At 41.6% G+C, this 26,372-nt stretch overlaps 1 long non-coding RNA gene across 1 annotated transcript; it reads left to right on the top strand.

Moving 5' to 3' along the window:
- Positions 1 to 4,017: 4,017 nt before the first annotated feature.
- LOC120594133 (uncharacterized) lies at positions 4,018 to 24,947 on the top strand. Its single transcript, XR_005650497.1, has 3 exons — positions 4,018 to 4,570; positions 22,232 to 22,581; positions 24,475 to 24,947. It is a non-coding gene; the product is annotated as an uncharacterized LOC120594133 (long non-coding RNA).
- Positions 24,948 to 26,372: the final 1,425 nt, after the last annotated feature.

The following is a 26,372-nucleotide window of genomic DNA, read 5'->3' as shown; positions in this document are numbered from 1 at the left end:
AGTCTGGGCCAGGTCCTCTGGGACTCAGTGTCCACTGCCCTTTTGCTTTCCCTTGTCCCTGGGTAAACTGGTTTGAAGCCATCTCTTCATGACCATGTACATTCTCAGCTGGTGCCTCTCACAGCTCCAGCGTATCCAGGGCCTAGTTGACCTCTCAACTTCGATGACTAACACAGGCCCCTAATGTAACTTGTCCAAGAAACAGAGGTCTTTGCCACCTGGTCTCTTCCGGCACCCTCACTGCAATCCCACACTTGCTCCTCAGGCTGTTCCGGCAAATGTCTCAGCAAGCATTTGCTCCATCCTTCCAGGGCTGCAGCCACAAGCACTGGAGTCATCTTGTATTCCTTTCACTTCGTCAAAGTTCCCCCATCTGATCCATCTTTCATAGTCCCAGAATTCTGGCCCTGTTCCCCGTCCCAGGCCAGCTCCAACCCCCTGCCACTAACAGCTCATACATGTCCTGTAAGTAGAACCACTCACTGCTCCTCCCAAGCTCAAGGCGTCCAGTTTCTCAGGATGAAGACGCTGCACTCTCAGACCCTTTCTGGTCTGAGCCTTGTGCCTTGACCACCCTCAACCTCATCTTCGTTTGTCTCCCGGTTAGAAGGGGAGCACTCAGGACAGCGACACTTTCATGTCCGCTGGTTCCTCATCCTCAGAGCCTCCCTTGGCATGCGGGAGGCAGCCAATGAGTTTTTTTCCTTTAAATAAAGAAACGAATGACTTTCTGACCCCATCCCATTGTCGTTTTCTTCTAGCTCTTGCAGGGATAGGCATGGTCTATAAAGCCTGAAATATTTATGATCTGCCTTTTATAGAAGAAGTTTGCTACCTCTGCCTTCAGCTGTGATCTGAACACTTTGGTCCCCACTTGACCTCAGATTTCTTAGGCTGGGTACACTGAATTATATACATTTTCTTTTTTGGAAGTTGGTGAGTTTCTTTTCTTTTCTTTTTTTTTCCTGGTTAATTTTCCTCCCTCTTATTTTCTTAGGTATGAGGGGAGGAAAATTCTGTCCCAAGGCTTCCAGGCACCTCTTAACCCATGGTATTTATTTTTGGTAGTACATTTAGTTATTTATAAAATTACACTTAGATGAGACAAATTAAGCAACGGTCTTTAATAAACTTTAGAGTTTTAAATAAATGTTGGAGTATTGTGGTTTCCTCTCAACCACCACCTTTTTTTAGAGCAAGGAATCCAAACACTTGTTCTGTAGGGTTTTCTCCTCCTTTGCAGTTTGTTTTTACACAGCCACTCTCTTTAGGTTTAAGAGGATCAACAGAGGCCTTCTAGGAAAGTATGCAACTCACTGACCTTCAGTGAAACTGTCTGGTAGGAGATCCGGGCCTTTGGAACACCATAGGATTCTTATTGGTGGCCTACAGTCTCCAGCCACTGTGTTCCAAATTCAAGTGTATATGCATTTTCTTTAAAGGTCTTTATTGTTAATTTGACTTGTATTTATTATAATATTAAATATTGTGCTTTGTCAAACATGCCTCCTGAATTCTATGATACTCATCATATCAAGAGGTGAACACTGCATCCCTCCTTTGAGGCTAGGCGGGCTCGTAGAGTGTGGTAGAAGGGCTGTCATTCACTGTGGATGCCACCAAACAGCTGCCTTTGAACTTGCTTGAAACTGCCATGCTAGGAAGGCAACCTTAGGTGTCTCCGTGACGGCCTCGACTCCACTCCCAGGCCACAGCCAGCCTTGTGAGTGCCCTGCTTTGGAAGTCTGATTCAGAAGAGTCTTCAGATGACTCTAGCCCCACCTCCCCAGTAGAAACACCCAGATGAGCCAATCTCCAGGCACAGAATCAAGAACAAAAGAAACAGCTGTTTGTTGTTCTAAGCCGCCAAGTATAGAGTGATTTCTTACATGGCAATACTAACTGGAATAAATATATACCAATTTGATAGAACACCTAATGCTCATAGTTCTTATGAAACTCCATAAAATGTGTGACTAGAATAGAAAGAAAATGAAAAGAATATTATGCTAATTTTTTTCCAACTCGGCTGTGGCTCTGGAGGTCGCTGTGGTCCACACAGCTATGGCATGTGTTCTGAGCCTGCACACCTGAACCACGCTGGTCATGTGATGAAGCGCTTTATTTATCTTTTTTCTACTAGAACTTGTCCAAGCCTGCTGTCATTTTTCTTGGTCTTCTCTTGGCCAGTCTGTATCATTTGCACATTGTATCATTATGTGTTCTTTTCTTGTGATCGTTCAAGAAACATTGCTTGGTGGCAACTCAATCATAAACACATGTACAGGTGTGGCACTGGATCTCCTAATGGTACCGGGTTACCAGGGCTGAGGAAATGATTCAAAACGTAATGATATACTTCTTCAAAGATTATCATTTAAATGATGATGTAAACTTTTAAAGTTCTATGGAAAACCTGTAAATCTCTGAGATTATGTCCTCTTCACTCCAGCTGGAAAAATGCCACCCTGGAGAAAGGTATGATTTTAGGCTAACTACGAGGGGTGGGGACCATTAGCATGGGATCCTTGACCCATTGGGGCCCTAACTTCCTCTGCAGCCTGGTGTAGCCCGCATACTATGTCTACATTCTCCCAGAAGTGGATCCAGAGACAAAAAGTTGAGAACAGATCATTTGTTTGGGGGGCGGGGGTGAAGCTAGGGGCACTGTGAAGCCAACTCCTATGGGGGAGGACTATAGTGAATCCTAGAGGAAACCCGCCCAAGTGATGAGGTGAGCTAACTAGCCATTTACAGCAACCTCTAATCCCTAGGAGGGGCTTCGGGGGTAGATGCTTCAATTTCCATGCCTTCTGCCCTCTGTGCTCATGGGCACGTGCCCTTTCATGGATCCACAAGATACAGTCAAGCAGTTGCAAGGTAGAACTGAGATAATAAATCCAGGGATATGAGGGATACACTGATGGAGGCCACTACATGACCCCACCTAAGGATAATGCTTAAAACAACACTTGGGTTACAAGAAAGATCCGTTTTATGGATAAGAAATAAATTTGCGATGTGGTAACATGGCTTCTTAATTAACACAGTGAACTGACAAAACACCAAGAGGCACTGATGCTGCTGTGGTCTGTTACCCACAGTCACAGTGGTAGGAAGTCTAAACTGTAGTTATAAGTTAGTAACAATAAAGATGTAAATTTTTTCCCCATCTAAGTTCTTGGGCCTCTGGAGTTCTGCCCCTAGACTTGAAGGTGGAGCCTCGGGCCCACACAGAAGTGAGCATACAGATACAAGACGCACCTCACAGGTAGCGACGTCCCTTGTGCTCCCCTGGATGGCAGGCCACCTCAGTGCAGACACTCTCCCTAAAGGTTTCCCTAAAAACAGTTTTCTCCTAGGTCCAACTACTCTTACCATCTAACCTGCTGGGACAGGGTCATCCTTGTGTGGCTCCCATGTCTCCAGCCTCAGTGGAACATGCTAATGCTTGTTGGGGGTTCAGGCCCTCCTGCACACCTCGAGAGGGAAGGGACCACTTGCCCACTGAAACCTACCTGATTGGGAACCGCTGGTCAGAGCAGAGTGACAAGTACAAGGCACTGGGGCTCACCTCACACACATGGATGAAAACACAATCAAGAATTCCAGACCTGTGGGAAACACTTCTTTTTCAAGGAGCAGTGGAGGCCCGTGTGGCCTGGGGGCAGAGGACTAGCCTAGGGGCTTCTCACCATACTCAGGGGTGTGCAGATAGAGCCCCATTTTGGGCTTTCCTCTGTGGGGAAGAGGAACACCTCAAATCAATCCTAAATGCGATAGGCAGTTTTTTGGTGATGTTAGAGGAACATACTGATCACTGGTTGACTGGGGCTCAAGGCAGGACTCACATTTCTAGCAAAGTCCACAAAAGCATGTGAAGTGAAATAATGGAGAACAGAATAAAAATTGGGCTGAGAGGAGAGGAAGTGCCAGGGGTCACAGTTCAAATAGCGTTTCTGGATAGAGACTAAAGAGCAGGTTTTTCGAGTCTGACTTTCACATGGCTGAGCTATGCAATCAGACAAATATTTGTGGATCTCCTCCAGCTCTGCAGAGTCCGTCATGGGAGCCTGCAAAGGAATGTTCCTGCATTCCAGTCTTCCCTCCAGCTCCAATTACCCTGCAGTTCACCCTAGCTCTCCGGAACTCCACATTCCCCAAAGGAACCTGTGGTATAGCCTAGACCATCCACTTCCCTGGGTCAAGCTGCTCACTCTACCACCCACCACCTCTGTGACTCAGGCTGTGCTCAGAGCTGGGGCAGCTAGAGTTTGGAGAGGAATGAGATGCAGATTCTGGATACCTGGCTGAGGGCACAGTGGGCTCAGCAGGAAGACAGAGGATGAGTACACCTTTGCCTGTATCACATTCAGTCATCACATGGTGCTGGTGGGCCATTGAGAGTTGTCAGACCCTGATGGCTCACCTCCCTGTTCTGTGATTGCCTGCAGCTTTGTACACCTGGAAATGTGGGAATTCCACTGACCTGACTTTGGGCAAAAGAGAGAAGCTCAATGTTATGTACCCCTGACGTTTCTGAAGCCCGGGCACTGCTACCAGCCAGGAGGTAAATTGTGGTGTCATTGCGGGAGCAACAACTATTGTTTGTATTAGTGGTGACACTAATAGGTGAGGTTTAACTTAAATTTCGATGTCTTTGGTTTATACTGAAAAGTCACATCATAATGCAACATTGAGAGAGAAAGTTATTTTCAGTTAACTGGATGCCTGGATGTGTGCAGTCCAATAATGGAATTGAAAGTAGAGGACAGAAGCACGCATCCCATGCCTGACTGTTGTGCTCTACCTAGGCATGCAAGTTCCCTCTTCAGAAACCTCCAGATGATCCCCAGCAATAGGTAACCAGAAAAAGAGACAACAAAACTTTGAACTCAACTAAATAGGAAGTATAGATGAAAATATGGAATTTTTTTTAGTTGCATGTATTTTCTTCAACTTTACTGAAATATAATAGACAATTATATTTACATTGTTCATATTTACATTGTACAATTCAATGAGTTTTTTAAATTATAGTTGGCATACAATAATATATTAGTTTCAGTTTACAGCATAGTGTTTAGAGATCTATATAACTCACAAAGTGATCACTCTACTAAATCTAGTACCCCTCTTCCCCCTTACATATTTATTACATTATTAACTATTTTCCTTGTGCTACACCTTATAACTCCATGTCTATTTTGTAACTACCATTTGTATTTTGCCCTTTTTTGCCATCTCCCACACCCCCTCCCACCTAGTAGCTTTCAAAATATTCTCTGTATCTAAGAGTTTATTTCCGTTTTTGTAGTTGTCGTTGTTTTATTTTGTTCTTTGGATTCCACATGTACATGAAATCATGCAATATTTGTCTTTCTCTATCTGACTCATTTCATTCAGTGCAATACCCTCTAGGTCCCAATATCTTTTTCCATCCCCTTCCTTTTAGTCTGTGTGTGTCTTTTAATCTGAAGTGAATTTCTTGTAGGCAGCATATGTATGGGTCTTGTTTTCTTATCCATTCAGCCATTCTATTTTTTGGTTGGAGCACTTAATTCTTTTCCATTTGAGGTACTTGTTGATAGGAATGTAGTTATTACCATTCTTTATTCATGTTTTTGATACATATTTTTTTTCTTCTTAAAGAAGTCCCTCCAATATTTCCTGTAATACTGGCTTGGTGCTGGTAAATTCCTTTAGCTTATTTTTTTCTAGGAAGCTCTTTATCTGTCATTCAACAATAAATGATAACTTTGCTGGATGAAGTATTCTTGGTTGTAGATCCTGGGTTTTCATCACATCAGATATTTCGTGCCAAGCCCTTCTGTCCTACATAGTTTCTTTTGAGAAATCAGCTTCCATTCTTATGGGTGCTCTCTTGTAGGTACCTAACTGCTTTTCTCTTGCTGCTTTTAAGATTCTCTCTTTGTATTTAACCTTTGGCATTTTACTTATGATGTGAGCCTCTTTGGCTTCATCTGTTTTGGGACTCTCTGAGCTTCTTGGGGTTATATGTCTATTTCTTTCACCTGGTTAGGAAAATTTTTCATCATTATTTCTTCAAATAGCTCTTCAACTTCTTGTTTTCCTTCAGATACTCCTATGGCATGGGTGTTTTTATATTTAATAATGTCCCATAGGCTCCTTAACTTATTATTATAGTCTTGGCTTCTTTCTATTATAGTCTTTGGCTTCTTTTTTCAATTTTGCCATTCTGATTGAGTGTACTTGGCTTCCCGCTCTTCGATATGGGTGGTTTGATCCTCTTCTTTATCCACTCTGTTGATTCCCTCTAATATATTCTTCATCTCAGATAATGTGTTCTTCATTTCTGACTGGTTCCCTTTTATAATTTTCATTTTTATGTTTTTCATTTCTTTATTAAAGTTCTCACTGAATTTATCTATACTTCCCCTAAGTTCATTGAACAGCTTTATAACCAGCGTTTTAAATCCTGCATCTATTAGATTGCTTGACTCCATTATTCCTGGATCTCTGTTCTGTTGTCTCATATGGTTACTGCTTCTTTGTCTTCCCATTTTGACTGCCTTTCTGTGTCTGTTTCTAAGTACTAAGCAAAGCTCCTAAGTGTCCCAGGCTTATTAGCGTGGCTTTGTGAAGTAGATGTCCAGAGGCACAGTCCTGAGAGGGGTTCAGCTGCAGGCCAAGTTTAACCCCAGCTTGTGCCCCTCCAGGGTCACCTGTTAAGATTCAGCAAGCAGTCCACAGAAGTTGTGCTTATAGTTGCCTCAAGAGGCCATGCCAGAAACTGAGGCCAGCTGCCACCAGTGTGAGTCTTAGAGTTGGCTCAGCAAGGGGCACTGGACTCCTCTGAGGACAGAATTGGATTTGGCTTGGGTGGGGCGGTGAGTTGGGGGAGGCAGAGTTTCAGGGAATACTCTGGGTGGAGTGACCTCTTATCTAGTTTGATAATGTCTCAGCTATGCCGGCACTGAGTCTGCACACTGGGAGTGGGGAGGGCTCAACAGAGGAACAGTGGATACTGCCAGCATTTCTGCCTGGGAGAAAGCCTCACCTCTGGCCCTCACTCCTATGACTCAGTGTCCCCCTGTAAGTCTCTGGTGTCCCCCGAGCAGCCAACACAGTACTGGTGCTCAGAGCACGCAAGTCCATCACTGCAAACATCTGCTTGCAGACACGGCCCCTTTAGGAGATGTCTGCAGCTGCTGCCTGCTGCTGCCATAACGTCTGTCCCACTCAACTGCTAGGGACTGGGCAGCTTCGCATCTTCACCCCCTCCTACCTTCTACCATTACAGGTTGATTAATTATTTATCTCCCTAGTTGTAATGCTTCTGTTCATCTAGATCCCAGGCAACTTTGCTTGCTGTTTACTCCTCATTTCTGTCACAACTTTGATTTGGTCGCCAGAGGGATGAGCAAAGCCTCTATCATCTACGCCATCTTTCCTCCATCTGAAAATATGGATTCTTCAGTGGACTTCTAAACTGTACTGGTGATACTAACTGTTGCAAAGAGGTCAAGGACTTGAGTAGATTATGACAAGTGTCCCTTAACTCCAGGCACACTGGGATCTTTAGAGTCTGACCCTAAAGACATCTGAGAGTCTACCCTCCACTGCAGTGCAAGACCCAAGGGAGGTAGGGATTTTGTCTATTTTTTTACTGCCATCATTCCCAGTGCCTGGCACAAAGTAGGTGCTCAGTAAATATTTGTAGAACAAGGAAAGTTCTGATAATGAAGAAGAAAATGTAAGCATCAGAATTAATACATGCTTTTGTCAGTTTGATACATATCTGTTGTTTTTTGGTTGCCATCATCCTTTCCAATTTTTTAAATTTTTTATGTTTTTTGACAACGGTACGGCTCCCCACCCTCTTGTTTCAGAGCACTGCTCTGCACTGTTCTTAACCACTCTGTGTGGATTGGGTGGGGCTGCCCATCACATGGTGGGGATTGGATCCAAATATGCCAACAAATTGTTAGTCCCTGAGGAAGAGCACCTTGGGTGGACCCACAGCAGCCCACCATATGCAGGACTCCAACTTCCTAAGAGCCTGGGCTCCTGCCTGCCCCCACCCCCCTTCCCATGCCTGGAGTGTAAGCCTCCCCATTGTTTCTCAGAGATACCCAGGGTTCCCAAGACAAGAACACATTTTTGTCCTGTTTAAGTTAATCAGAGTTAGTTTCCATTGCTCCAAGCAAAAATACTCAAAGAAAAACTCTAGATTACAAAATAATGCACATTAATGTGAAGTTCTTTTTCCCAAATAGCTGTTATTAAATTGGTGATGCACTTGACATGTTAGAAGCAAGGAAATATCAGTGCTGGGTGCATGCTAGGTTCTGTGTACACCAACCTTGCACTGGCTCCTGCTCTGGCTCCCAGAGATCCATCCTCCACTGCCCACCTAGAGCACGATTCTGAAGTGAGCATCTGACAGTCTCACTCCAGCTTGAATTTTAGCAGTGGGTGTGTGGGGTCACATCACAGGGCTCCATGAACCTTCTTAAATTATAGGCACACTTGTATCAGTGTGCGCATCATTTTGAGGAATGTGGTCATAGTTTTGTTCGGATTCTCACAGGTTTGTTCCCTAACTCCAATGGAGACCCACTGACTGCGAGGAAAAAAAAAAATCCATATTCCTTCACAAGTATATGACTCTTTCTGCTGCCTGACTTTCTGCTGTTTATTCTACAAATCCAATAACTGTGGAGCACGTATAATTCTTAGAATATGCTGGGATGTATTATGGTTCCACATTATGATACATGCAGCAACTTCCGGAATGTTCTCCCCATACAACATCCTTGCCTCTTGCCAGATGGCACCCTCTCCTCATCCTTCAACACTCCCTCCAGGCATGACTCCCTCTGTGCAACTTGGATTAACCCTCTGGAGAGAATTGGCTCCTCTGTGATCCAACTTCATCACCATCTACACAGATCTGTTTCTGCCCACGCGCAGCATGCTAATCTGGCGTTCACATGCTATTGAAACTCCTAAATCCACTTCCTTCCTGCTGTGACTGCATTTTTTTCTTTTTGCATCCCAGCACACTGCTGGCCACATAGCAGGTCTCAATAAACAGGTTTAAGATAAATGAATCTTTCCAATAGGTATTAACACTTTCTCCTCTGGAATTTCCAGATCATTTTGACTTCTCTACCAGGCTTATATGAGTTATTTGTATGTGATTTTTTACCTGCAGAGTGGAAGTTATTTGAGTCAGGCCATGTCTCTGTACCCCATAAAGGGCCTCACAGGGGAGCTGGTACAGAACATCTGGTAAGCACAAGGCTAGAAACAGGTCTGAACAGACAAGACTTCTCACCCATCCCTGAATATTTCAACATGGTGTAGGAGACATGATGCCTATCTGACTCAATTTTCAATTGCCCTTTCTCATATTAAAAATTTTTAAGAAAACATGAGATGAGTACATCGTTATTTTGTTTTCATTAGAGTATTTGTTACAATGTTATCTCTCAGCCGTTAGCCATTTCAAAATGAAGGACTTTCTGAAATCTCCATTGAATTTAAGGACCCATCCTGTAGTAAGAAATCTTTATTTAAAAGAAGATCAAGAAAAAAACAGAGGACAGGGGATAAGCATATTTTAGGTTCAAAGACAGTCTTCTGTGCAGCACGAGTATTAGCTTTACTAATTGTCACTCCATCCCTTGCCCCCAAACATGGCCATTGGACATTTCTTCTTGTGAAACAGGACCAAAAACCTTTGAGGTATAGACCAAATTCCTTTTAAGTCTCCTGTGTTGTTTGGCCCAAGACATTCCCCCAACTCCTCTTGGCATGCATGCACAGCGAGAAGAAAGAGCTATAAGACAATCCAGGCAACACTGCCTTTGCCTGTGGTAGTCATCACCAGGAAAGTCTGAGAGCTTATTCTTGTGATCAGAACCTTGTTGTCCAGGCTCAAGAGACCAGGTACCCTTTCTAGTGGAGATGCCCACTCACCAGCACTCACTGAGATGGGCAGCCGAGTTGGCTAAAAACAGAAGTGGGCTGAAGGGATCCTGAGGGATTCTCTAGGTGAGGGAATATGGGTGTATTTCCATTATTTCTGCACCACTGGTAGCATGGTGCTGGTGATAACCAGTAAATTCTAGAGGAATTTAAGCAGGAAGGAGGTCAAGGACTTGGGCTACTGATGAAGGAGTTTCCAGGGTGAATTGTGACTGATGTCTGATTTGCAAAAGGGAACTGATTCTGATTTTTCTTTAACACTAGCCAGTACATTCTACTTATCCCTACTTAGCTGGACATTTATAAGGTACTTACAGTATCCAGCTTCCATGATGGTCTCTAATGAACCCCACCTCCTGGCTTTCATACCCTGGGGAGTCCCTTCCAACATGGTTCCAGGCGGGTCTATGTGATCAGCAGCATATAGTATAAATGATGACACGTCATTTACATGGTTAGGTGAGAAAAACTATGACTTCTGTCTTGGTGCTGAATCCTCACCCACCCCATCACCTGCTTTGGGGGACATCAGCTGTCATTTCATGAGCAGCCCTACAGGTTGGCCCACATGGGGAGGAACCAAGGCCTCCAGACCACACTCAGTAAGAAATTGATGCCTGGTAACAATAGTTTAAAGTGGATCCTGCTCATTTGTTGCTTTTAGGTTTATATTCTACATATAAGTGATATCAGGTGATTTTCAACTTTTCCTGTCTGGCTTATTTCGCTTAGCGTGATTATCTCGAGGTCCATCCACGTTGTCGCAAATAGTAATATTTCATCTTCTTATGGCTGAGTAATATTCCATTTTATATATGTACTACAGCTTCTTTCAATCATCTATCGTAGGACATTTTGGTTGCTTCCATGTCCTGGCCACTGTGAATAATGCTGCTAACTTCACTCCTAATTATGTATTTTCAAATATAAGGTTTAGGAGGAAGGTGAAGTGGGTAAAGATGATGAAATATATGATGGCTGAAGAAAAATGGACTTTGGGTGGTAAACACACAATAGAATATCAGAAGTCAATTGAAAATGTACACCTGAAGGTTATATGATTGTATTAACCAATGTTACCCAATAAACTTAATTAAAATAAATAAATAAATGAATGAATAGATAAATAAATAAATAAATAAAGCGGATCCCCAGCCCCATTCAAGACTTCAGATGAGACCACAGCCCCAGTTGACAACTTGACTGCAGCCTCATCAGAGACCCTAAGCTAGAGCCACCGAGATGAGCCACTCCCAAATTCTTGAGCTCAGAGACTGTGTTAGTCTTGGAGTAATTTGTTTTGAAGCCATAGTTAACTAATACATTCTTCAGGGAAAATTACAGAGGTTTACATAATTATTTACATTAATGAAGTATCAAAACTACTGTGAGATTATTATGACCCTTTTGGAAGATTGACTTAATAAGATCACATTGATTTGTGAGCCAGCTGCCATTAAAAATTAGAACTTCAAGTGTTAGCACTCATGGAACTTTTTTTTGTGTCTGAATTTTTGTCCATTTTTGTTAGGAATGAATGAGAAGAAAAAATATTTCTTAAAATCCCATGGCAATCCAGGTGTGTGTGACTGACTGCTGTTGTTCATTAACTATATACCAACAAATCCTTAAAAGCCACAAATGAGGCTCAGTAGAAAGCAAATGTGGTGCAAGAAATACCTGTGATGTGGAGACTTGTGATTGCAGAGGCCTGACAGAATGCATGTGCCTTCTGGGGTTAATTATGGCATCTTGCATTAACTCAAACCATAATTCAACAAGCGCTGTAATTTATTGACCTGGTGAACCACAAAGAATGCAGATTAATGCTGTGATTTTCCTGTAGTAAAGAGATCTGCAGCTATGACTGTACATGAGGGTCTCAGAGCATTTCTGGTCCAACATTCATACTCACAGATTCATGAGGTGGGAGAACTCCATTCCAGATGAAACCCATAAAGCATAGCCTTAGCTTGGGAATAAAATTTAAAACAAAACAAAGTAGTTGAAACTCTGAGTTTCCTTCCCTCCTTCACCAGGACTACATGTTCTCAGAGAGACTCAATCTCAGGCTTGAAATACACAAAAGTACATGAAGGGAGATTTTTAGTGTACAGAAAATTAGGGCCATTGTCCCAGATAGGTGTTTTTCCTGTATTTTGTTCCTACAGTGCTAAAAGTTAGAATGTAATCGTGCCTTTCCTGAAAGGTGACAGGTGGGGGTAGAAAGAGGTGACTCCACCATTTGATGTTAAAAAGACAGTATAATTGAGTATTTACCGCAGGCATGTGCTCTGCTGCCTTTTCTGCATATCAACTCATTTAATCCTCCCAGTGTTCTTGTGTGGAGCAAACATGGGTCACAATAAAATATTAGTGAGGAAAGTAACAAATATGAAAAGTTAACATCATTAAGAACATACTATGCATTATATTCTAACCACTGACAAACATCTATTCATTTAATTTTCACAACCATCCTATGGCATGGTTACTCTTTTTACCCATGTTTCATACATAAAAGCTGAGGCACAGAGAAGTTTAATATTTCACTCAAGTTCACACAATAAGAAACGTTCTAAGCTGGGATTGAACCAAGACCATGTAGCTGAAAAGTCCATGTTCTCAGCCATTATTTTTTCACTGAGATGGAAATTCATTTCCTTTATGGATGTGAAACCTAACTGTTGCTTATAAATTTAGAATTATCTCTTGGCCTTTTGGCTAGAATCAAGTGTCTATAAATTTAGAAATTAAAAAAAAAATTCAAACCAAAGTTTCTTTAGAGGAATTTAACAAAAAGTCCTAACGTTCACTCAGGAAAAAATAAATATAGAAAAATATCTTGAAAATTCTAAAAAATAAAAACAGTAAGGGTGACTTTTCCCAAGAAATCTTTACTATAGTTGTAAAATTTGTAATAATTAGTATGGTACTGGCGTTTGGGCCAAAAAATTAGCAGAACAAATAAGAAAGTCCAGAATCACATAGAAATATGCATGACTTTATTAAACTTTTAAAAACAATCAAGAATTTCACATCAGAGGGGAAGGAGTTACCCAACTGTGATTTTTACAATCAGCCAACCATTAGGGGAAAAACAGTTGGATCCCTTGCTCATGTTTTACGTCAAAATAAATCTGAAATGGTTTAAATACGTAAATGGCAAAAATAAAAACATAAAACTATAAAAACAGCATAGATCGACATTCATATGATCTAAGAAGACTTTGCTGAGTCTGACAATAAAGGCAAAAATCACAAACATCAAAATGACTAGATTTGTCCCCATAAAGATGTTGCTCTGTGATAAAACAGTGAACAAAGTTTAAAGTCAAAGACACATTTGCAACATATGTGATGGACGAAGGATTAAAAACTTTAATATACAACAAGTAGATCTTACACCTTGATAAGAAAGACAGAAACAACACAAAGGAGAAGATGGACTATTGAAGTCACAAGAGAAGAAGTGCAAAAGCTAATTGTATGCAAAAACTATCAGCCTTACTAGTAATCAAGGACATGCAAATCAAAAGAATTCTCTCTGTGTGTCTCCGTCTCTGTATTTCTTTCTTCTCTCTCTCTCCCCCTCTCCTGGCCTCCCAGATAAACAAAGCTTAAAAAGAAAGACAATATTCAGTATGGAGAGGATAGGTTGAAAAAGCTCTTTAAATGTCTCTGGTTATGAAAGTGATATTCACTCACTATGAAATACTCTAGAAAATATTGAAAATTTTAAGAAATAAAATTTCCTTGCTATCCCCTGCCCGGAGTTGATCTCGTCACTAAGCACAGTTTGCGCCTTGCTTTTTGCTGTTTTAAGTGATGTCCTCAATAAGCTCTGTCTTGCACATGGTTCAGAGTGTGCTGATCATTGACTGTGGGCCTCCTTAGACATATGGTGGCTCTGAGCAGCAGGAAGCATGCTTTATCTGCCATGATGTTCTTGGTACTGTGCAGGACAATTAGTAGGCACCTTGTGAATGTGTGTGAAGCTCCCCATAAAGCCCTGAGAGATCCAGAGCCCATTTCTATGCACTCTGGGCCCAACGCTGACCCAGCTGAGGTGCCTTGACAGAAGAATGAGGTGGTGGCTGTCCTCCAGGAACGGAGGCCAGTGACGGCGGTGTCCATAAGCAGCAGCCTGTGCACTTATCCCTTAACCTTGCCTACCCCAGGCAACCTGGCAGACTGTGGTGAGGGGCGTGACCGTGCGAGGGTTCAGGGGCTGCCTGGCAAGCTAGAGATCCTAGCCAACTGATGGCAGCTGAAATCCCTGCTTAATGAGGTCCGTCCTACCATGTGTGAATAAATGATGAGAAGAATTGCCACAGTCTATTGTGGTTCTTGCAAGCACTTAGCAAAAGTCTGAACTCGGTCTCTGGATATAACTTTGACATTTGTGAACCTGGACAAGTGATACAATCTCTGTGTGTCCAGTGTCCCTTCCTAATAAAAGCAGTGCTTTGTTCATGTGATCAGCCCCACAGTGCCACTGTGGGGAAGAAAGTGCCAGAAGGGTACCTAGAAGGCGACATCACGGGGCAAATGTTGCCTCTAGTTATCATGGTCCTCATCATTAGATTCCCCTTTTCGAGGGGCTTGTGAGGTTATTGTTGGGAGAGTCATGGTGATGCAGTCTGATAATCTTGCACCTGTTCTTCTCGGGGGAGCAAAGAGTTGAGCAGTGAGGGATGTCAGGCTCAAGGATCATGCACACCTGTGTACAAAACCTGACTCTTTATAGCTGTACAAACTGTGCCAAGTCTCTTATCCTTCAAGCCTTAATTTCCTCACCTGTAGAACATAATGAACAGTAGTTGTAAGGATTGAATTCTATAATAAATATCAACCATTAGTCTACCCTTAACTTTGAATAGGCATATGAGCTAGGAGAGTTAGAATTCTCCAGAGAAACAGAACCAATGGGATGTCTATAACTATACCTATACCTGTACCTGTACTGTACCTATTCTTTCTGCATCATATCTGTCTATTAAAAGAGAAAGACAGAGAGAAAGAGATTTATTTTAAAGAATTGCCTCATGCGATTGCAGAAACTGGCAAGTCCAAAATCTGCAGGGCAGCCCAGTAGGCTAGAAACTCAATCAGGGTTTCTATGTTATAGTCTGAGGCTTAATTCCTTCCTTGGAGGGGAAACCTCAGCCTTTGCTCTCAAGACCTTCTTCTGCTTTATTCAAAGTCTACTGATTTAAATGTCAGTAGACATTTAAAAAATACCTTCGAAGTCACCTAGACAGGTGTATAACCAAACAACTGGGCATCATGGCCTAGTCAAGGTGACACATAAAATTAACCATCACAGTTTTATAACATCTCCAAACTTCAGTTTCCTAAGCATCAAAAGATGTTGGCAATATGTAAGTTATAACATTATTTTTTAACAAACGTCTTTTCAATATTTTCTGTTCTACGATGTTCAAGTACTTGAGATATAGCAGTGAGTGAAACAGACAGTCTCTATTATCTTGGAGCTCACATTTAGAGGTGATGAGGAGAGAAGTTTAAGAACTATATAAAATGTCAGGTACTGAAACATGCTGGGAGGAAAAAGAAAGCAGAAACTGCTGTTGAGAGGATTAAATGAGAGAATGTATAAAGGGGCATAGCCCAGGACTGAGCATGCCTTAGGCGCTCAATCGATGTTTCCTTCCTTTCTTCCCCAGAACTGTAACATAATAAATGTTTTTCTTTTCTCCACCAGAAATCGGCATTGTCATCTTTGAGCGAATCTTGGATGTGTCCGTGGAATGTAGACAGACCCTGCCCAGGAAAAAGGCAAAAGAACTTTTGCTTCCTTAAGTGCCTAAGTAAAATTGTCTTATTGCTGGGCACAGAAAGAGGGAGTTTAGAAGTGGCGAAAATTTTATAAAGAGACTCTAAGCCTTTGTGAATGGAAGGGATTACATCCCTAACCAGTGGTCCCCAACTTTGTCAAAAACAGCTCATCCTCCCCTAAAAAGACATTTTGAAACATCCTGTTTACTATCCTACAAAAAACCTATGGTATTATAACCAATTTGTGCACAAGCCCAAAATTATCAACATAATTTTCTACTCGAAAATACAGGAGCCATGAAAAGTCCTTGTAAGAAAATGCTGTGTATTCACTATGTGACTATCAGGCAGGCACCACTACTGTAGGTGACAAGTAAGGCCCCCAAGCCTCCAACAGGCCTTGAGCCTGTGAGAGTCCTAGAGGGAGTGACATTCTGGGCGTGCACTATTGAGAGTTTTTTCACACAGCTGAGGAGAGCCTTGGGGGATGTGTGGTCACGCCCCCATGGGCTGGCCAGTACTAGATGCTCTTATACTCAGTACTCAGCGGTCCCACCTCAGTGCTGCCCTCGCTGGGGGCCCAGCTTGCTACCCCTTCCTTTCTGGCACAGCTTCCATACTAAGTCTTCTGATTGGAACGCCTGAAACTCCTGGGATTCATCCACTAGCTGCCCTGCGCTGGTTATGTGCAAGTAGCCAGAGTTACATAGTTTTATTTAAATCGTTTCAGTGCCAAGCAGAGTGACTTAAAAAACACTGGTTCATTTGCTTGTGGACTTGAATAGCTGAGGTGAGTGGGTATCTGAGAAACACTCTATAACAAAATCCTCCAAAGAGTAGCAATCTGCTTATTGAGAAGATGGTCTATTTCAAGGTTAAAATAATGAACTCTATTCAATCTGTAGACAATTATTGCTCAATTAGCAACAACTATTTTCAAGTGTTATTTATGCAAAAGTTTTATACCTTCAGTACGAGCAAAGACAAGCACTGGCAAGCTGGGTCTTTGCATCTGAAAGGCTGGTCTCCCTGACAGAGGACTGAAATGTTTCCGGGCCAAAGCCCCAGCCTGCAGTTCTGAGGGTTCTCTGGAGAGTGGTATGCTAATTTCCTAGGGCTGCTGTAACAAAGCACCACAGAAGGGGTGGGGGTGGGGGTGTCTCAAACAACAGAAGTTTTTTTTGTTTTTGTTTTTGTTTTTTTCTCTCAGTTATGATGCTGGAAGCCTGAGATCAAGGTGCAGGGGCTAGTTCCTTCTGATCCTCTCTCCCTGGTTCCTGGCAGTGGCTCAGTCATCATAGGCTGATGTTTGGGAGCCACTGTCCTGTACGTCTCTTGGCTGACCTAAAAGCTTGTCACCAAAATAGTTCAGGGCAATTGTAATTCATGAAAAAATAATGCTATAGAAAAATCCACTGAGAGTGAAGAGAATGGGAGGTGATGTGAACAGTAAATCTAGAAATTCCATTTAATTTTGGAAACTGGGAAATAAATCAGAGGCATTATTGGAGAAGGACCAGTGGCTACAGACCCAAAGGCAAGTCCAGGACCTCCATGGGCGGACTCCACCAGCCAGAACCTGATACTGCAGTGTGGGGGGAAGGAGCAATGAAGGCCAGGAGAATGGTTAACATCTGGCAGGTAACTGAGGCAGCTACACACCTGTGCCACTCCACAGCTCTGCATAGTAGGTGTACATGAATCTTGGGGAGGAGGAGGGACGTGGAAGGCTCTTGTCTAGGAAAATTAATAAGTAAGAGGAAATTTGGATTAGTGCAAATGAGTTTTATACTGAATTGCCTGAAGCCAGTAGCTAGTATTTAAATGTTATCGATCAAGGGTGGGTGAGATAAGCACATTATTTTGAGATATGGTGGTGAAATCCGGATAAATCAAGTCAGCACTAGGTCAAGGGCTGCCACAGGTCTACTTTTCATGCTCCTATGTGCTTCCAGTCTCCCAGTCTTATTAAAACTTGGACTTTCCTTCAGTAGGGTTGAGTGAGGTCTCAATTCTGCTTTTCTGTAGTGCTCCCAGGGGACTGCATTTTGAATAGAAAGCTCCAGGGAACACAGCTCCTGGTAGGTAGAGGAGGTTCTGTTATCGGAGAGTGGAGTCCTCTCCCGGCACGTTGTCCAGGTTCTTGATGTCTCGCACAAAGAATTGATCAAGACACCGAAATACAGTAGAAAAGAAAAGTTTTATTAGAAGGGAAAATAGACTTCCAGATGTGGAAGTGGGCCTGAGCAAGAGAAGCGTGGCTCAAAAGGCCTGGTAACAAAGACTTCAGGGTTTTTATTCCTTTTTGCTGTGGGTGGTTACTTTTTTTAGAGGAGTGGACTTCCTTGATTGACAACTAAGATTGACAGGACTCAGTGATTCATCATTTTGCTTTTTGTGCATGTTTGCTCCCAGAATTCAGTCTGTTATAATGATAATGAACTTCCGAGCAAATGCATCATATTATAATGATGGTATAATGAGACTCAGGTGAGTTGAAGGTCGTTGGGTCTTCATTGCGCAGGTGTGAGTGAATGGCTTAAACTGGTACCTAAATCTCTGGATTAGAGTAGACCCTTTCTAAGATAGGATGACCTCAGTGTCTTTGCAGGCAGACTCGAAACCCCCTAACTAACTTTGCTGCCTACCTCTTTTCTAAGAGTCATGAACCCCCTTACTAGTATGGATGTTGAGGGATGGGAGATCTCTTCTTCATTATCTGCTTCCTGCTGAGAATGGCCATAGTCCCTGCCTACAGGAGTTTCATGGAGCTCTTTCCTTTTCTGCCTCAGTCAGGGTGGGGTCTTGGATTTCCTGCTGAAGTGCCACCTCCGTCCCTAGACAAGGAAAAGAAGATACAAACTCATTATTTAAATCGTACATCTATTAATTTCTATTATTGATTTGCCTATTAAGTGAATAAAGGGAAACAGGCTTGGTTTCTTAAAGAATAAAAAGAAAGACCTTTAGCTTAAAGTCCCCTCCCCGACCCCTCAGACTCTAAGGGCCCTACCTGGCTTAACACCATTTCTGCTTAACAATGGGCAGAAGATTTGAGTCAGGGAAATTCTCGAGATTTGAGGGAGAGGGCCTAAAGAAAGGAGGGAAGAAAACTTAACTAGGTTTACTAAAAAGATTAACTCTGAAAGAGATGTCCAATTTCATTTCCTGCTAAAGGATTAAGAAGTTTAAAATTGATGTCCCATCTCATTTTCATCTCACTGTTTACCCTTCTGCCTTTAGTTAGGTGTGTTTTTTTGATCCTGTGCACACTTGCATTAGTTAGGGTGAGCTAGGTTGCAGTAGCAAAGAGAACCCCCAAATTCAGATGCTTAAAAGTCAGAAGTGTATCTCCTCCTCACACAGAAATCAGAGTATGGACCATAGGTGAGTGATTCTCTGGCTCAGGTGCTGTCATCACCCTACGTGACCCCCTGAGTTACCTCTGTCCATGGGAACAGTGCTCAGAAGAAAGAAGGAACAGACTTGGGGCAAGACTTCCATATTGTGCTGCAATGTAGAATTTGGACTAAAAAGAGAAAATAGTTAATAGTCAGGACAGCATAATGATGACACTGAAATGGACAAGAGAGCACAGTGGAGCCAGCTGTGGGGCGGAGAAGGTCCTGGTGGTCACTGGCAGTCACAGAGGGCCTTAGCTCTGAAGAGAAGCAGGCTTGTGTAATAAATGGTTTGGGCATGGGAACTATTTATCTGGGGAAACAAAATTGGATCCTACTTATATCACATACACAGTTATGAATGGAGAAAAGCAAAGATAAATAGCAAAATAACACAATATTTAGAAAATATGTGTAAACTTGGGGGTCAGAGAGACCTTTTAACAACAAACTAAAAACCAGAAACTCTGGAGAGACATAGTTGACTCTATAAAAATTTTAAAAATGTATACCTGCTTTATACACACATGATAGACACATATAAATAACAAAAGGGAGAGAAGAAGGGGAAAGTAGATGGGTTAAAAGGGGTCAAATATGTAGTGACAGAATGAAATCCTGCTATGGACGGTGAACAGACATGCAATGTTATTATATGTCTTACTGTTGAATTGTACATCTGAAACTTACTGGATTTTGTTAACCGATGTCACCATAATAAAAATTAAAAAAATAAAACAAGTTAAAAAAATAAATAAAGTCAAAAATTTTAAAAAGATACCGAAGAAGTCAAAAGATTAACATTAAATTGGAAAAATATTTGTAATGCATGTGAAAGATAAATGATTAATACCATAATATAAAAATAACATTTGATAATAAGAGAAAGAAAAATGAAAGATACGAATAGCTGTTAAGTAGAACTAAATTCTTGTCATTTATGCTAAAATTAGCATATTTACAAAATGATAAAATTAGCAAACTAAATTCTTGTCATTTATGCTAAAATTAGCAAATTTACAAAATGATAAAAAGTAATAACCTTTATTGCTGGTAGAAATGTGTGGAAAAGGATATTCCTTCATTGCTGGTGGGGCTGTGGGTGGCTATCGCCCTTCGGAGAGTAATCTGACAGTCTGCATTAAAATTAAACCTATGCATTCCTGTAATACAGCTAGAAGCACTTGAGCATCTAGGCAATAGAAATAAAAACACCAACATATACATAAACATAAAGACAATTATTTCAGCATTGTTCTACATATACCATGTGGCAAGATTCCTGAGAATGATGTATTATCCATCAGTTGAGCAGTGCTGAGAAAAATTGTGGGATATATATTCCATGAAATATGATGTAACCCTCACAAGGAATGTGTGAGCGTCTGTTTCATGTGGGAAGGAGATATTTCCAAACTGTGAGTGAGCAAAGCAAGATACAGAAAAGTTTGTAAATATTAATCTCTTTCAGAAAAATAAAATAATAGAAACACAAAATTATTTTTAATGTATTAGTACACGACTATACATATGTGGAAAAAACAATGAGCTTACTTGGTAGAGAGTGGGGCAAAAAGTATTTTTAAAAAGAACCCCAAAAATGTTCAGTAAAAGGGTAGAAACAGCAACTATGATATGATCTCATTTTTGTCAAGTGATGTATGTGCATACAAGCCTAGAAATCTATATAAGAAGACAGAAACCAGCATGTTCATAAGGTTATTTCAGTTTGGTGGGATTTCAGGGTTTTCTTCTTATGTTTTAAAAAATTGTTTGAAAATGCTTAATGAGCATATATTAGTTGTATAATCAGAAAAAAAATTTTAAGAAAAGGTAAAAATGATTTACTTTGTGAATACTGAGTAAAAGGTCTGTGAGAGGCCTCCAGTCTGTCCACCTGGCATTTCCTTGTCTGAGTAGCACCCCTAAATTCTGCAGCCAGCACTCTGAGGACTCTAACTACTCTCCCGCTGTGCCCCTCATCTTGGGGTGCTCCTACCCATGGCAGACATGCAGGGAAACCCAGTGTTGACCAAGGGGCGTGAGCGAGCACAGGCCCCTGAGACATTGAATCTATTAGTAGCAAGCTCTTAAAATACTGCTTTTCTAGTAAAATAAGCATTGATATTGTGGAAAACAAATGTCACGAACTTCAAGTATAGTTCTCACTTAATGGCTTCTGGTTTATTCCCAACCCCCTGCCTGCAGACGAGCTTGCTGTCAGTGGGAGTACCCGGGGAAATGCCCGAGAAGTACTGAGTGGAATAAACTCCCTCATACATATAAGGTCCCCACTGTTATTGCCTGTCTAGCCTTGTCATTTAACAATATACTCCATGTGGTGAATTTGGGATAGCTGTAGACACTTTAACATTCTCTCGTGGAGAGATGGGTTTGTTTCCTTGAATCTGGCCTAGACTGTGAGTGCTCTGGCCAATAAAGGGTGCGAGAATCAACAGGTGAGAGAGCTGACAAGGCCAACTTGGACCACGTGCCATAGAGAGAAATGTCTAACGTGAGGCTTGTGACGGATGCCGTTTTGGACCCTGTGGGCCAGCCAGTTCAGCCAGTGGACTCCACTGCCTGGCCCCCATCCACCCAAAAGGCAGGACTGCCCACTGAGCCCTGCCTCAGGGCCTGGACAACAAAATCTCTCTGTAATAAACCGATGGTTGTTTTATGCCTCTAAACTTCGACAGTTTGCTGCATAGCAATAGGTGACCAGAGTTCTTCGTAAAGCGGACACCTGCCCCAGTGGCTCCCTGCCCACCTCTGCTGGCTGTGGGCCCTTTTCTACACGGCACATTGTATAACAGTCACCATTCAAGCTCTGTGCTCTTTTCAATCCTCTCCTTCAGAGTGCCCAGCTGCCAGGCCTGATATCATGTGATCTTTCATTGACTGGATAAAGCGTCTGCATCAGTTATGGTATCTCTTTCCTTTGAACCTGGGCAGGTTTTGTGACATAGGGAATTTGGTGGGACTGATGCTGCAAAAATTCCCAGACCAGATTGGAAAATGCCTAAGGCTCACCCTGTCCTCTGCCTTAGGACGCTGGGTGCAGGCCCTAGGCAGCTGTCTGAGAAGTCTAGCCACCCTAGAGGCTGCTCTGCGATGAAGAGACCACAGAGTGCTGGGACGCTGAGAAACTGTGGCCCTGGAGTCTTCCCAGCCCAGCAGGAAGATGAGCCAGTGAAGAAGAGACTCACCATCTGACTGTAGTTGCCTGAGACCTGCTTCAGTGGGCCCAGAGCCACAGGGCATGATAATAAAGTAACTGCTGTGGTTTTTGGTCCCAAAGTTTGGGTAGTTTGTATGCAACACTCAATAATGGGAACAGCTGAATTGTTCATCCAGGTCTTGCCAAATTGTCTCACCTGGAACATCACTGGTGTGAGGGGTATGTGTATCATTTATTTCTCCAGTTAATTAGTCTGTAGACTTCAGAAGGACTGACATGGTACAGGATGCTTTTTATATCTGCTCAAAGGCTGCATTGGGCAAAGTGGAACAAACGGGAAGTGAGGGGAAAGGTAGGGAGCTTTGGAAAGTGAGTGATGATGGCAGGTGGACAAGTACCAGGATTCAGGGTGCTTGTGGAGAACATCTGGGCCAAGTCAGGGTGATGGAGCAGAGCAGATCAGAGGGGGCTCTTTTTTGGTTGACTTGTGGATAGGACAGGCCCTCCCCTCTAGTCTCCAGTGTCCTAATTGCTGAGGATCATCAAGAAATGTCCACAGGGCCAGCAGCTGGACCCATCCTCATGTGTGGACCCCATCTGCGACTGTTTGTTTTCTTAAACCTGGCGATGCAACTGCCTCTGCTCCAAAGGTGACAATATAATTCAGTAGGTTTAGTACTCCTGCAGCTCCAAAGGCAAACGCTTTGTCCCTGATCCTTTTGCCGTTGTTACCAGGCTAAACATACACAGCAGTTCAAGAGAAACAACATGCCTTGGATTTGGTGTTGTTTTTATTTTTTAATGTTTTGTAGAAACTAAGAAAAGAATTTCAGTCACTATACATATCAGCAAACGGAAATTTGGCCAAGTACACAGACTCGGACAAAAACATTAACCTCAGATGTATTGAGTAAAACTTAAAGATTAGATAATTGTTCACTGGGAGACATGGGAAATTTCTATGGAGAAAGTAAAATACATGTGTCCTCCAATGTAATCTTCCAAGCCAATTTCAGAAGTCGAAATTTAAAGGAAACCAAGGGTGGTGCCAAGCGGTAAATTCCAGGCTATGGGGCAGGATGGCAGGCCTGAGCTGAGAGACACTCAGTCCTGGTCGTAGTTTCTCTAAAGGAAGTAAGTGTGTTGGTCTCATTGTTATTTCCAACTGAAAAAGACTCACATTTGCTCCAGGGAACATAAGGCTTCCTCCCTAAATTGGCTTTTAGTTTTCTTATTTCAAATAAAGGATTTGATTCTTTAAAGTAACTATAAAACCCTAGGTTTTAAACTTTTATTTTCATAACCAGATGGGAGTTATAGGTCTCTTAGATATTCATCAGAGACTGAAGAGGGGGTATCTGCTTAATCTCTTAGGTCAATTTTATAAATCTCCCGTTTTTCTTATGAATAGAAAAAAGGATTGAAATATATTAGACCCAGTTACATGTGGTAATGTTAGAATTTTTACCTTAAGCTCTAAAATGTATGGGTGTTTTTAATAGGCAAAATTAACACCTTGAGAAATTGAAGCTAGATATTTTTTTTAAAAACTAAAGCCTGTATATGGCTTTGAGAAATAACTTTATTTTGATTTACTTCTCTGAGAAATCGGTTGTAGTCACAGAGATGAACTATGTTCAGACTTCATTGATTCTAAAAGCACTTGGTGTTCCATTACGTGGCTGCCTTATTGGGCAAATTCACCTTCATTGGTATTGACCAGAATTTATTGATCTAGTTTAAGTACCATAAAATTACTTTGTCAAAAGTTCGTTATGTAATAGTGGAAACATTTCAAAATAATTCCAATTATTTTTAATAGGGGTTAGGGGTTACGAAGGACTATAACATGACTCATTATTATTATTTTTTACATTCCTTGTATTGAAGTGACCTCATAAACACCCTAGAAGCAGATCATGAAGGTTTCCACATCGTTTGTCTGGTTTTGTAAGAAAAACACCAAATTTGCCACAATTTCTCCAAAGCGATTGTCAAAACCAGGATAGAGTCCTGATAATGTGGAAGTAAATGTTTCTCAAAAAAAAAAAAGTCAGAATTCAGCTTATCTCTGAAATAACCATGGCGAATACTGGAATATTTTCTTTTTAGGAGATGCCTGAATGGCTGAAATCAGACTACAAAGCAAGCCCAGAAGCTGCAGAAAGCATATCAGGAGTCTGTGGAGTATCTCTAGGGGCCCCACAGTGTGTGGATGATCTCAAAGGTGCTGCATCCTCCTTTCTCATGGCCAGTGTTAGTGTATTCTATACCAGTGCCTGAGGTTGGACTGGTCATTTCTCATTGTCTTGAGTACCTTAATTAAACCCGGTTTTACATGAGAAATTATTGAATATTTATATAGCAGGAAAGCAAATTAATGAGTACCATCATCAACTTTAGTTCCCTCTCTTTTTTTTCCCCAAAAGAAGAAACTGAGGCCCAGAAGGCTTCAGGGGTTTTCTACCCAAAGCTCTTTTCCAAGATGCTTCTTGTCTTCTCAAGTGAGTAACTAAAGACTTCTTCCCTTGTTCATGGGATAACTGCTACTTTCCCTTTCTCCCTGAATCAAAGGCTCTCTTCTTAGTGACCCAGTACCTCTTGAGTTTATCACAACATCTTTAGTTTATACATTTTTTTAAATTTAAAAAAAATTTTTTTATTATGGTGATATTGGTTAACGAAATCCAGTAAGTTTCAGGCGTACATTTCAACAGTAAGGCATATATATACATTGCATTGTGTGTTCACCGCCCACAGTTAGATTTTTTTCTGTTAGCACATATTTTACCCTTTTTACCCTATCTACCTCCCCTCTCCCCACCACCCTCTGGTAACCCCTAATCTATTCCCCATGTCCATTAGTTTCTGATTGTCCTGTTCATTTATTGCTTTTATGTTTATATCTCAAATATAAGTGATATTATGTGGTTTTCAACTTTTTCTGTCTGGCTTATTTTGCTTAGCATGATTATCTCAAGGTCCATCCATGTTGTCACAGACGGGGGAAAGGAGAATAAATAGGTGGAACACAGAGAATTTTTAGGGCAGTGAAAATACTCTGTATTGCACTATGATGACATTATACATTTGTCCAAACTTGTAGAATGTACAACACCAAGAGTGAGCCCTAATGTAAACTATGGACTCTGGATAATAATGATGTGTCAGTGTAGGTTCATCAATTGTAACAAATGTACCACTCTAGTGGGAGATGATAGTGGAAGAGACTGTGCATGGTGGGGGGTTGGAAAGGAGTTATATGGGAAATTTCTGTAATTTCTTCTCAATTTTGCTGTGTCTCTAAACTTAAAAGTCTAAAAAATAAAATCTGTGTAAAAATAATAACAATCTAGTTGTTTTCTTCAATTATTATTATTTCAGTATCACTGCTCATAGAAGTCTCCCTTTCCCTTAATAAAATATTTTCCTCCATTTGATTTTTTTCTCATTCTTCCTCAGCTTTTGTCTTTTCCTTATAATATTTTGAACTATTATTTGTTTACTAAACTTGAAAAATTCCTAGTTAAGTTCTTAATGGGCACAATTTTCCTTGGCTGCATAATTTAGGTCTTCATCAACAAAACCTGTGAAAGAAAGGAGGAACATTAAATGTAAATGTGATAAGGAATAAGCAAACCAGTAAGCAAACAATATTGAATTCTTGTTAGTATTATGGAATAATGCCTTCTGTCTTAAAATTTTTCTTTTGAGAACAGTTAAATTGATACCAGGCTGTTTAAATGTCTTTCAAGGTGCCCTAAGTGACCAGATGCTCAGAGCAGATACCCTTTTAGCATCTGTGCCTAGAGGGCAATCCATGTGTCCTCTCTAGCCTGAGTCCAGCTTGTCCTAAGTCTCACTGCCTCCCCTTCTGAGTGTCTTCAGATGCAAGTGCCCCTCCTGTGACCACTCCCACTCCCATCTCAGCCACCCCATTTCCCTTCAATGCCAAGAGCTTCCCCACTGTGGTCCCCATAGTCTGGTCTCTAGGCTGCAGTTTAAGTGAT

Source organism: Pteropus medius, unplaced genomic scaffold (genome assembly GCF_902729225.1).
Source record: "Pteropus medius unplaced genomic scaffold, Ma_sr-lr_union100, whole genome shotgun sequence".
Classification (NCBI taxonomy): Eukaryota; Metazoa; Chordata; class Mammalia; order Chiroptera; family Pteropodidae; genus Pteropus; species Pteropus medius.
This window is presented reverse-complemented; position numbering and strand designations above follow the sequence as displayed.